Source organism: Triticum dicoccoides, chromosome 7A, assembly GCF_002162155.2.
Source record: "Triticum dicoccoides isolate Atlit2015 ecotype Zavitan chromosome 7A, WEW_v2.0, whole genome shotgun sequence".
Classification (NCBI taxonomy): domain Eukaryota; kingdom Viridiplantae; phylum Streptophyta; class Magnoliopsida; order Poales; family Poaceae; genus Triticum; species Triticum dicoccoides.
The window spans coordinates 164,991,155-165,000,815 of record NC_041392.1 but is presented as its reverse complement, the minus strand read 5'-3'; the positions used below and the strand labels follow the sequence as shown (position 1 = coordinate 165,000,815).

The following is a 9,661-nucleotide window of genomic DNA, read 5'->3' as shown; positions in this document are numbered from 1 at the left end:
TTGATTGCAGCATCGATGACTTCCCCGTCACCTGAACTCTTGCCAAACGTAGCATTTGTCATCGTGGATGCAACTCTCTGCGTCCTCGGTTCTAGCATCGCCAAAATCCGGTTGTTGCATTCGAGTGTAACTTGTCTCGCCACAGGGTACTAGCATCGAGTGTAACGGGTGGTAGCAAACCAGATGATCTAGCAATGCGGTTGCAGGGTTCGGTGGTGAGAGAGCACGGTGTCCCACGGTTGGAGCTCCTCCGGCTAGACAGTTGCGACTCCCATTCCCAATGGTTCCAGCTTTTAGCATCACCGGTTCCAACAAATTGTCACGCCCGTTGTAACTTATGGTCCACCGGTCACAACAAAAAATGTGTCCCGGTCACAGATCTCGCCGTTGCTGGTTCTAGTAGCACCACACAAAGGTTGAAGCTTTCAATGTGTATGGTTGCAGCTTGCTGCCCCTTGTGGTGAATGCCGATTCCTGCACACAGTGTCACCACCTCCGATGCCGGAAGGTTTGCCGTTTGTAGAAAATGAAGATCACTGTTCCAGCAACGGCGGGTGCTGATTGTAGCACCGTGGGAGTCCAAGGGTGCGTCTTATCTGGCGCCAGCGGGTGTAGGTTGTAGCTTTTCAATGCACCGGTTTCGACATCTTACAACAAGGTTGCGGCTTTTTTCGGCAAAGCTCGTATGCGTCATATTGGTTAGTCCACCATGCTTCGGCATGGTTGATCGAAGGAGTGGGTGGCTGATGGAGCTGCACGGCTGTGGTGCTCGAGTGAGAGATCATTGGCGAGGACAATGCCTCGTCGACCATGTGCTCCGTGGGAGAGAGAAAGTATATAGAAAGAGAAGTGAACGACTGGGAGAGTGGACAGAAGATGTGGCGGTGTCCGCATCTTCCCATGAGTGGCCCACCCGCCCTTACATGTCGCAGATTGAATCGTTAGGAGCGTGCGCTTGTGGACACGGCCGGCCGAAGCTTGGTCCGGTCGGTCGGTGCAAAACGTTTCCCTTGTACATGTGGGAAAACGTGCGTACTAGATTTTGCATGCAGTCGTGCGAGGCTGCATCGACTGAGAGCATGGTAGCTATATGGGAGTTGCCATGTCACCTATAACCAATCTAAAAGCATGATCAATAGTATAGTCAACAACTGATTATATGAAGTTATCACTTTATCTATCGCCAACCTAATAGCCAACATGTATAATAACTACTTAATAAGAAATACTACTTGATTAATACTTGGCCACCTTACATTCTCACCATGTTTTTTGAAGCCCGTGCTGCATCCGACTTTTAATCTACAACATGCTTCTCTTCTATCTCCTCTCTCTCGCATCCAACTCAGCAAAAATATAATACTTTAATTCTTACAGCCTGCTGACTGTACCTTATTAGACTTGCTTTAATAGCCAACATATGTAATAGTCAGTTACTAAGAAGTACTAGCCCATCTTACACTCTCACAATGTTTCTTGGAGCTCGTGCAGTAGCTGGCAGTTAATTTACAGTCCGCTTCAATTCTCTCTCCTCTTCTCTCCCATTCAACTAGGCAAAAACATAATACTTTATCCTTACAACATGATGACTGTACATTGTTAGACTTTCTCTGAAGCGATACATTTGTTCGCGAAGAGATGCATACATTCACACAAGTTGTAACCGCTAGATAGTGAAACTATTCCGCAACCTTTGCCGGCAAACAATCTTCAATTGCTGGACAACGAAGTCTTCCTGAATAACCTACGACGAAACGACTTCAACCATGTGTTCCACTCACTTGATCAGTTCAAGGATTCAGTTACAGTCACTCATAAGCTAGAAGCACTACCACCTTTTTATATTGCCAGGTTACACGGCTCCTACTACACCAAGCTTTTTCCTTGCCATAAAGTTCATCTGTTTCATTCATCATATTGCCTTCATCAGCGCTCTGAGGTACTAAATTGGCAAGCCATGATAAATTGACGGTGGGCATGCGCTGCCTCTCGCCGGCTGTTCTCAGGCTCTTGTGGCTGCACCTATGAGCATCACGGATCAGGCCCGATCTAGTGTTTGGTGGCTTTTCTTCAAAGATGCGATATACATACAATGGGTTGACGCAAAGAGCATGGATGTGCAGTGGCGGCATTGAATTTGCTGTCCGGATTTGATAGTCTTGGGTGGAGAGACGTCGGTGGCCATGACCCTATCCGGAGGTGACTACCGAGATAGGACCTAGGATCTTGGATCTTCAGATCTGGTGGCAACGAGAAGTATGTTTTGTTGATTGATTCTGCCACTATGGACGAGGACGACGGAGCATGGGGACGGTGTGGGGCTGCCAAAGCATCCCGTTGTGGGATTTGGCGGTCCCCATAACGTTCCTCCTTAAATCTCCATTGCAATGTGCGACAATAACCTTCACCTTTTGAAGCTGTTGGTGGTGATCAACTCTTGTCGTGGCTTGATTGCCTGCTTTTGCAAGCATGGTCTTTACCTGTGTGACATCTCACATCAAAGACTGTGATATGCATGTAGCTGTTGGGATCGCGGTAAGTGCTAGTGACAACACTGGATGACTTCAATTTGGTGATGCTTCTTAAGCATTAGTCTCGAGCTTTGGGGTGAAAACCCTAGGCGTTATATTTTTGGTTATTGTGTCATTACCTTGTTAAAAGACTTGCCCAGACTTGTTCTTCGGGGTGAAAACCAATGATCTGGCCTTTGGTGGTCAGATGCGGTGAAGGCAGTGCTTGAGCGTTGTTCCCTACCTGAAGGTGTTGCTGCTGGAGCCTTCTCATGGTATTGGTGATATCAAATGATTGTTGTTGCGGATATCGTTGCTGTTCTAGATTGTTGATCATTGTTTTGATCAATACGGAGTTTTTTTCCTCATCAAGGTATAACTTTGGTCTTGCTTGACTTATCTAGTTGCCGGCATGAATTTTATGTGTGTGCGTTGGTGTTGGTTGTGTGCATCCTAGCTATGCCGATGCCATGTGTGTTGCTCATTGTGTTTGTATCCCCTTGATGCTCCATTATATTATGAGCTAGTAAAATCCTCCCTTTGTCGGAAAAAAAATGCACCGTTAATCATCAAGGTCCTACAACTATTGTTTGTATCATGTAGCTTCCGGATAGATTTGCGGTCAAGAAAGAAATGCCTCTAAACAGATGACACATTTATATTGCGAGACCAGGAGCATTTCAGAATGATATGTTGTTGCTCCTCAAGCTGCTATATGAAGAACTGGTGCTCGGCGAACAAATAGCATTGGCATTTATTAGAGAAAAACAGAGGTTGTCTACAATGGAGATATGAACCAACTCTATGGATTAATTGCACAATCTTTGGAATATCTCGTTGAAGAGGTACACAACGGTGTATCTGTGGTACAATTATTTCACAGATCTTATAATTAGAGAAAATTAAACATTGAACTGTCACAACATGTCCTTATAGAGAGGAAAAAACTCAACTACTTTAGCCTACACTTTTATTGTCAAGATGGTGATCACTGATCAAGCAGAGTGGATTATTCAACATAAACATGTCAAATTGTTCAAGTCCCACTAGGATCATGGTGATAACTCGGAAAGTGATGACGTGCATGACCTCCCTCCAAAGTGACATGAATGTCTCGAAGAGTTTGAGGGCAGTGGTGTTGCCCCTTTTCACAATCCATTTCGCTGAATCTGTGTTCAACATACTCTTCAATAAATTCATGTATAATGTCGCGGAACACCTTGCGAGGGAGAAGACTAATTAAGTATTCCATCATAGCCCTGTCTTTGGAAAGAACATAATGGATGTCTACGTTGATTTTGTATCTTCAACTTGTTTTACCTCTAAGAATAAAATGATATACTTGATCTTTGTTTAGTTGTTGACGCTGTACCAGCGATGAAATTATTCAAGTTTGGTCTCGTTGTCTATGTCTATCCTCGATGTAGAGACTCTGTTGTGTTTATGGGAAGCACTTCAACTTCAGCACACCCCTCTAAACACATCGACGGAGAAGATCTCTTCATACCCCTTCATGATAAAGGGTAGGGTGGTCTTTTCTAAAAGTGCATCGCCCACTGGAACGTATACATACGCAAACACCCCTCTGCGCCGGGCCTACCCATTTTATCTTTTCTTTTTTTGTCAACCTACAAAAAAGTGTGGGAGACGTGATTCAAACATGCAACCTCCTCGTTAAGTGTACGCCGCAGTGCGAACCAATCTATGGTTGGATGGCTAGAGGGACAGTGCTATCCCTAGCCCACCAGGGTTCAAGTCCTAGTGCTCGTATTATTTCTAAATGCGCTCTCAGTGGGAGAAAACGTTTTTATCAACGACGAGGTGCCTACGGTGACTTCATAAATCACAAGATGATATGCCGGCTCAGTGTCTCGAAGATGCTCATAGGGATAGGATGTGCGTTCATAGGGTGAGTGTATGCGCATATGTATAAACGCTTGCGTCTGTACTGTGTTCAAAAAAGTGTACGCCGCAGTAGCCAACCACACAACTCACCTTATGCGAATACTTACATCTTTTTTCTTCTTTTGTTCTTTCTTCTCTTCGTGCCCAGTGAACAAGGAAGTCGGGGTTTGTTTTTTCTTTTTCTTTTTATCTTTTCTTTTTCTGGTTTCCTTTGGTCGTGGTCACGGGTACGTTCAACATGGTGTTTTTATACATTCTTGACCTCAACTTTTTCAAGCAGGTGGGTATGCCCATGGTAACTTTCGACACCGTATGCATGTTGCGACACGTCTAGCCATTTATCAGTCTTTTTCACAGTGAAAAATTCAAAAAATGCAAAACTTGTCAAAAATCTAAACAACTTGGCATGATGCTCTAAATTGGTTATACAAGGCCATGGAAAAAAATAGGGCTATTTCAAGAATGACGGAAAACAACGTGCTCATAGAAGGTCCCGAGAACACAGTTGAATATGGTTTATTTTTGGACATCCTTGATATGACACTAACTTTTACAAGCAAGTGGGCGTGCATATGGTAGGCTTCCATGACAAGTTTGTTTAAATCCCGACACCATTTGCATGTTGCGACACGTTCGACAATTCATCGATCTTTTTACACCAAGAAAACTTCAGAAAATACAAAACTTGCCAAAAAAACCAAACAACTTAACATGATGCCTTGAATGGTCATAATAAATTATGGAAAAAACTTGGGGCACTTTAAGGATGTCGAAAAACAACGTGCTCTCACATGGAGCTTTCTGGCGTACCCGAACACTCTCCGTTCAACATGATCTACATTTGGACATCCTTGAAATGACGTCCATTTTTGCAAGCTCGTGGGCATGCCCATGTTAGGTATTCATTTCAAGTTTGAACGATTTCTGACACCATATGCAAGTTGCGACGTGTTCTGCCATTTATCGGCCTTCCTTGACCGAGAAAACTCCAGAAATGTAAAATTTGTCGAAAGCCAAAATAATTAGGCATGGTTCCTTGAATTGGTCATACAAGGTCATAAAAAATTGGTGTCATTTCAAGGATGTCGAAAATCAACGTGCTCTCAGACAAACCCCTCTTGCCTACCCGAACACCGTTGTCGAACATTGCATTTTTGTGGACATCTTTGAAATGACCCCAAATTTTTCACCCAGTGGGAATGCCGATGGTAGATATTTATGCCAGGTTTGAACGACTTCCAATACCGTGTGCAAGTTGCAACACCTCCGACCATTTATCAGTATTTTTTCACCGAGAAAGGTCTAGAAAATGCAAAACTTGTAGAAAACACAAGTAACTTTGTCTGGTGCCTTGAATTGGTCATAAACTACCAGGAAAAAAATTGGGGCCATTAGGCGGTTGTCAAAAAAAAAACCATGCTCTCGAACGGAGTCTTCTGGCTACCCAGACACCCTACGTTCAACATGGTGTTTTTGTACATCCTTGATCCTAACATTTTCAAGTAGGTGGGCATGCACATGATATGCATCCATGCTAGGTTTGAACGATTTTCGACACCCTATGCAAGTTGCGACACGCCCAGCCATTTATCGTCCTTTTCTGATCGAGAAAAGTTCAGAAAATACAAAATTTGTAGAAAAACCAAAACAACTTGGCATGGTGATTTGAATTGATCATACAAGCCAATAATAAAATTAGTGTTATTTGAAGGATGTCGAGAAACAACGTGCTCAAAGGGAGCTTTCTGGCATACTCAAACACCCTACGTTGAATATGGTGTTTTTTCTACGCAAATTCAAAAACTGTTTAGGGATTTGTTTTTGAAAAAATCCTTTAAAATTGTTGTTCACATTTCCTGAATTTTTTAAAGTTCTAAATTTGTTAGTGTTTTCAAAAATTATAGAAATTCCAACTTTGTTCACTTAAAAAAAAGTTCACCGTATTGAAATAATGCTCCTGTATACTGAGAAAATGTTCACTGTGTATAAAAACAAGTTCATCATGTACAGCAAATTGTTTCAACATGCATTTGAAAAAAAAAAGATGTTCACCGTATATTTTCAAAAAAAAATATGGTGTATTATAAAATGCTCATCATATGTTATACAATTGTTCAATATGAAAGGCGCATTTTTTAAAATGTTGATCCCATATTATAAAAAAAATTCAATATGTTTTTTAAAAGGTTTCATCATGTATTAAAAATTGGTCATCGTGTATTATATAAATGTTCATCATTTTCAAATTTTTGTTTAGGTATTCAATAATTGTTCACCTTTCAAAAAAAGTTCACCGTATTTAATAAAAATGTTCACCATACATAAAGAAAATTTTCACTGTATATAAAGAAATGTTCATCGTACATAGAGAAATTGTTCAGCGTGCATTTGGAAAAAGATAGTTTACCGTATATTTTAAAAATGTTCAGTATGTATTTTAAATTCAATTTCTAAAAAATTGTTGACAGTTCATAAAAATGGTTCAGAATTCACAATTTGTTCATAATTTTTGAAAATATTTACATTTTAAAAAAATGGTCGCGTTTTCAAATTTGTTCCCTTTTTAAAAAATGTGTTCATGTTTTTAAAATTTGTAAGAATTTCGAAATTTGTTCACCATTTTGAAACATTGTTCACATTTTTTCCAAGAAATATTGATTTAAAAATATGGTTCTCCCGCCATAGTTGGTACTTCAACACTACCGATGCATTTTAGTCATCAGCTGTTGGCAGCTTGGCTGGCTAGTAGAATCAGTATCTACTAGAGGCTAACGCGGGCTTTGCCGAGTCAGTTTTCACTTGTCGTTTTTTTATCTAGCAGGTTATTGTGGTCGTTTTTTGTTTTATCTGTATAATTAGCTTGGATTTTAATTATGTTCTGATGGTCTTTTAATTTGTATATTGTGCCAGAGTGCCCATAAAGACGATATTTGTTTTAAGAGGAAACTGAAGTTGCTCGATGCATGATTGTGATATCCTTACATATTTCGGTTTTAATGTCAGCCCGTGGTCATTCTGTGAGCCTCTTGGGAGCTTATATTCCACGGTGAAATTGTAGAACTGTTGGTACAATGTTCACATGGGTGGTCCATGAATCTCCCACTTGCTCAACTCGACTCTCTGATCCACTAGCTTGCTTTGTAATATAGGTTTGCGCCCACTCTACTACAATCTTATAAAAAGCCGGATATTTTTTTATTTTTTTGTTAAATCAAAAGATTTTTTTTACAACCATGATTTTTTAAATGGAAAGGAATTTATAATATATTTATAGATTTATAAACATTTGCAAATTTAAAATAAACTTCATAGATTAAAAGTTCACAGATAACTCTCAGCAATTTAATTCACAACAATTTTCCGCCTTAAAATGCCGCAATAGCAGACCTCTCCTGGAGCCGCTACAAAGCACTCTCAGCGGCCTACATAACGCCAAGCCAATCGAATTAACTCTCGCCATCAGCTATCCTCCACACCACACGGAGGAGACGTACCCAAAAAAAATGGACATGCAAGGAACCAGCTGCCCACACAAAACGCCTAACCCACTGTCATCGGGGGCCCACACACTCTCCACACCCCACAAGGTGATTGCCAGGTCGGCAGGTAGGAGTTTGACTTGTACCAGTGTCTTTTCTATTTTTCATGTAGCATGGGGTTGTATCGAAGCGGGACTTTTATTGAAAGTATTAACAAAATATATGCAGCGTATATATACAACGAATATGCAGATTATAGATATATGCAGCTTATGTACTACAAATACAGTCTGTGAATACAACAAAATAAATGCAGCTTATATACAACAATATATCAACTTGTGGCATACATGAGATATGCAACTTATATACAAAAAATATGATTCTAAGTGAGCAATAAAAATTGCAGCGATCTCTTCCTGCAGTTAGGGCATCTCCAACACTAACCCGCAATCAGCTTCGTATCCATCCGCGAATCGGGGGACCAGTCCATGGACACAGATGCGGGAGCCAACCATCTATAGCTATCCGCATACAATTAAAACCGCATTGCAACAAGCTGGATGAAATTCAATCAAACTGGATGAAGTTCATTCAAGTTCTGTCACAATTTACATAAACAAACAATATTTCAGCCTTTTACTGGAAAAAAAATCGACAACTTCTACCGGACAACCACCTTGTACGCGTGGCTGCCCTGCCCGGCCGTGCCACCATCGCCGTACATGCCGCCGCCGTTGTCATCGTCGTCATCCCTCCTGCGGTGGTAGGGCGTTGGTCCGCCACGACAGCCTTATCCGACCGCTGTCTGCCGGTCATGGAGGAGCCACTGCACCTCCTCCTGCGTGGCATCAATGACGGCCGGTGCATGATCTGGGCCGGCATGAATGCGGCGCGGGAAGCGGCGCATGTGTTAGATGGAAAGCACGAGACATGAGGGTTTTTTGGATGGGTCAGGGGAGTCAGAAGAGGGCGAGGCAGGGGTCCTGACATCTGCAAAGACCACCCCAGTTTGTCTCGAGTTTGCGGGAAAAAATGTGTCAGACCGGTCGGCGGAGCGATACAGGCTAGCGTTGCGAAACACATCTGGACCGTGTTGTCCGGTCGGATACAAACGGGTTGAGGGTTCGCGTTGGATATGCCACAAATTGGGTGGCCAAAAAATAATCTAAGAGCATTACTAGTAGAACCCTCAAACCCTCACTAGCGTTTTAAGGGTCCAAAAATGATTTTTTGTGTGTGCACTTTTACGGGTTGAAAAACAGGGGCAAAGATTAGAACCCTCAAACCCAATCCTTATAACGGAATATTCCCCATGAACGACGCTGTCGTTGCGCGCGGGAGGTCGACGGGGCGGCCGCCGGCGACGGGGGCGACTAGCAGCGGCGGTCGCGGGCGTGGGCGCGGGAGTTGGGAGGATTTTTTCCCTCCCGCGACCGTCAAATGAGGGTTGGAGTAGGTTTTGCTCCCCAACCCTTACTTTTGAGGATTGGGAGAGGGTTTGAGGGTTGGACCTTTAAAAAAATTTGAGGATTTGAGAGTTAAGGGGTTCTAGTCTACAGCTTTTTTTCGACGAAAACTGTAAAAAAAACAGTTATTTTTGGACACCGATAAAACAGCCGAACGTTCGGTCTGGGGAGGCACCAGTCTGAACGATACGTTCGGCAGGGGAGTATCGATGGATCGAACGATTTCATTCGGTGCGAACAACCCCTCAGCCCGTACGCCTGCCAGACAGGCCCCGATATCTCCCGACCCCCACCGAAC

General features: G+C 42.5%; 1 pseudogene; it reads left to right on the top strand.

The window, feature by feature from the left end:
* Window positions 1-498: 498 nt before the first annotated feature.
* Window positions 499-3,790, top strand: LOC119333330 (annotated as a pseudogene).
* The last annotated feature ends 5,871 nt before the right edge of the window (window positions 3,791-9,661 follow it).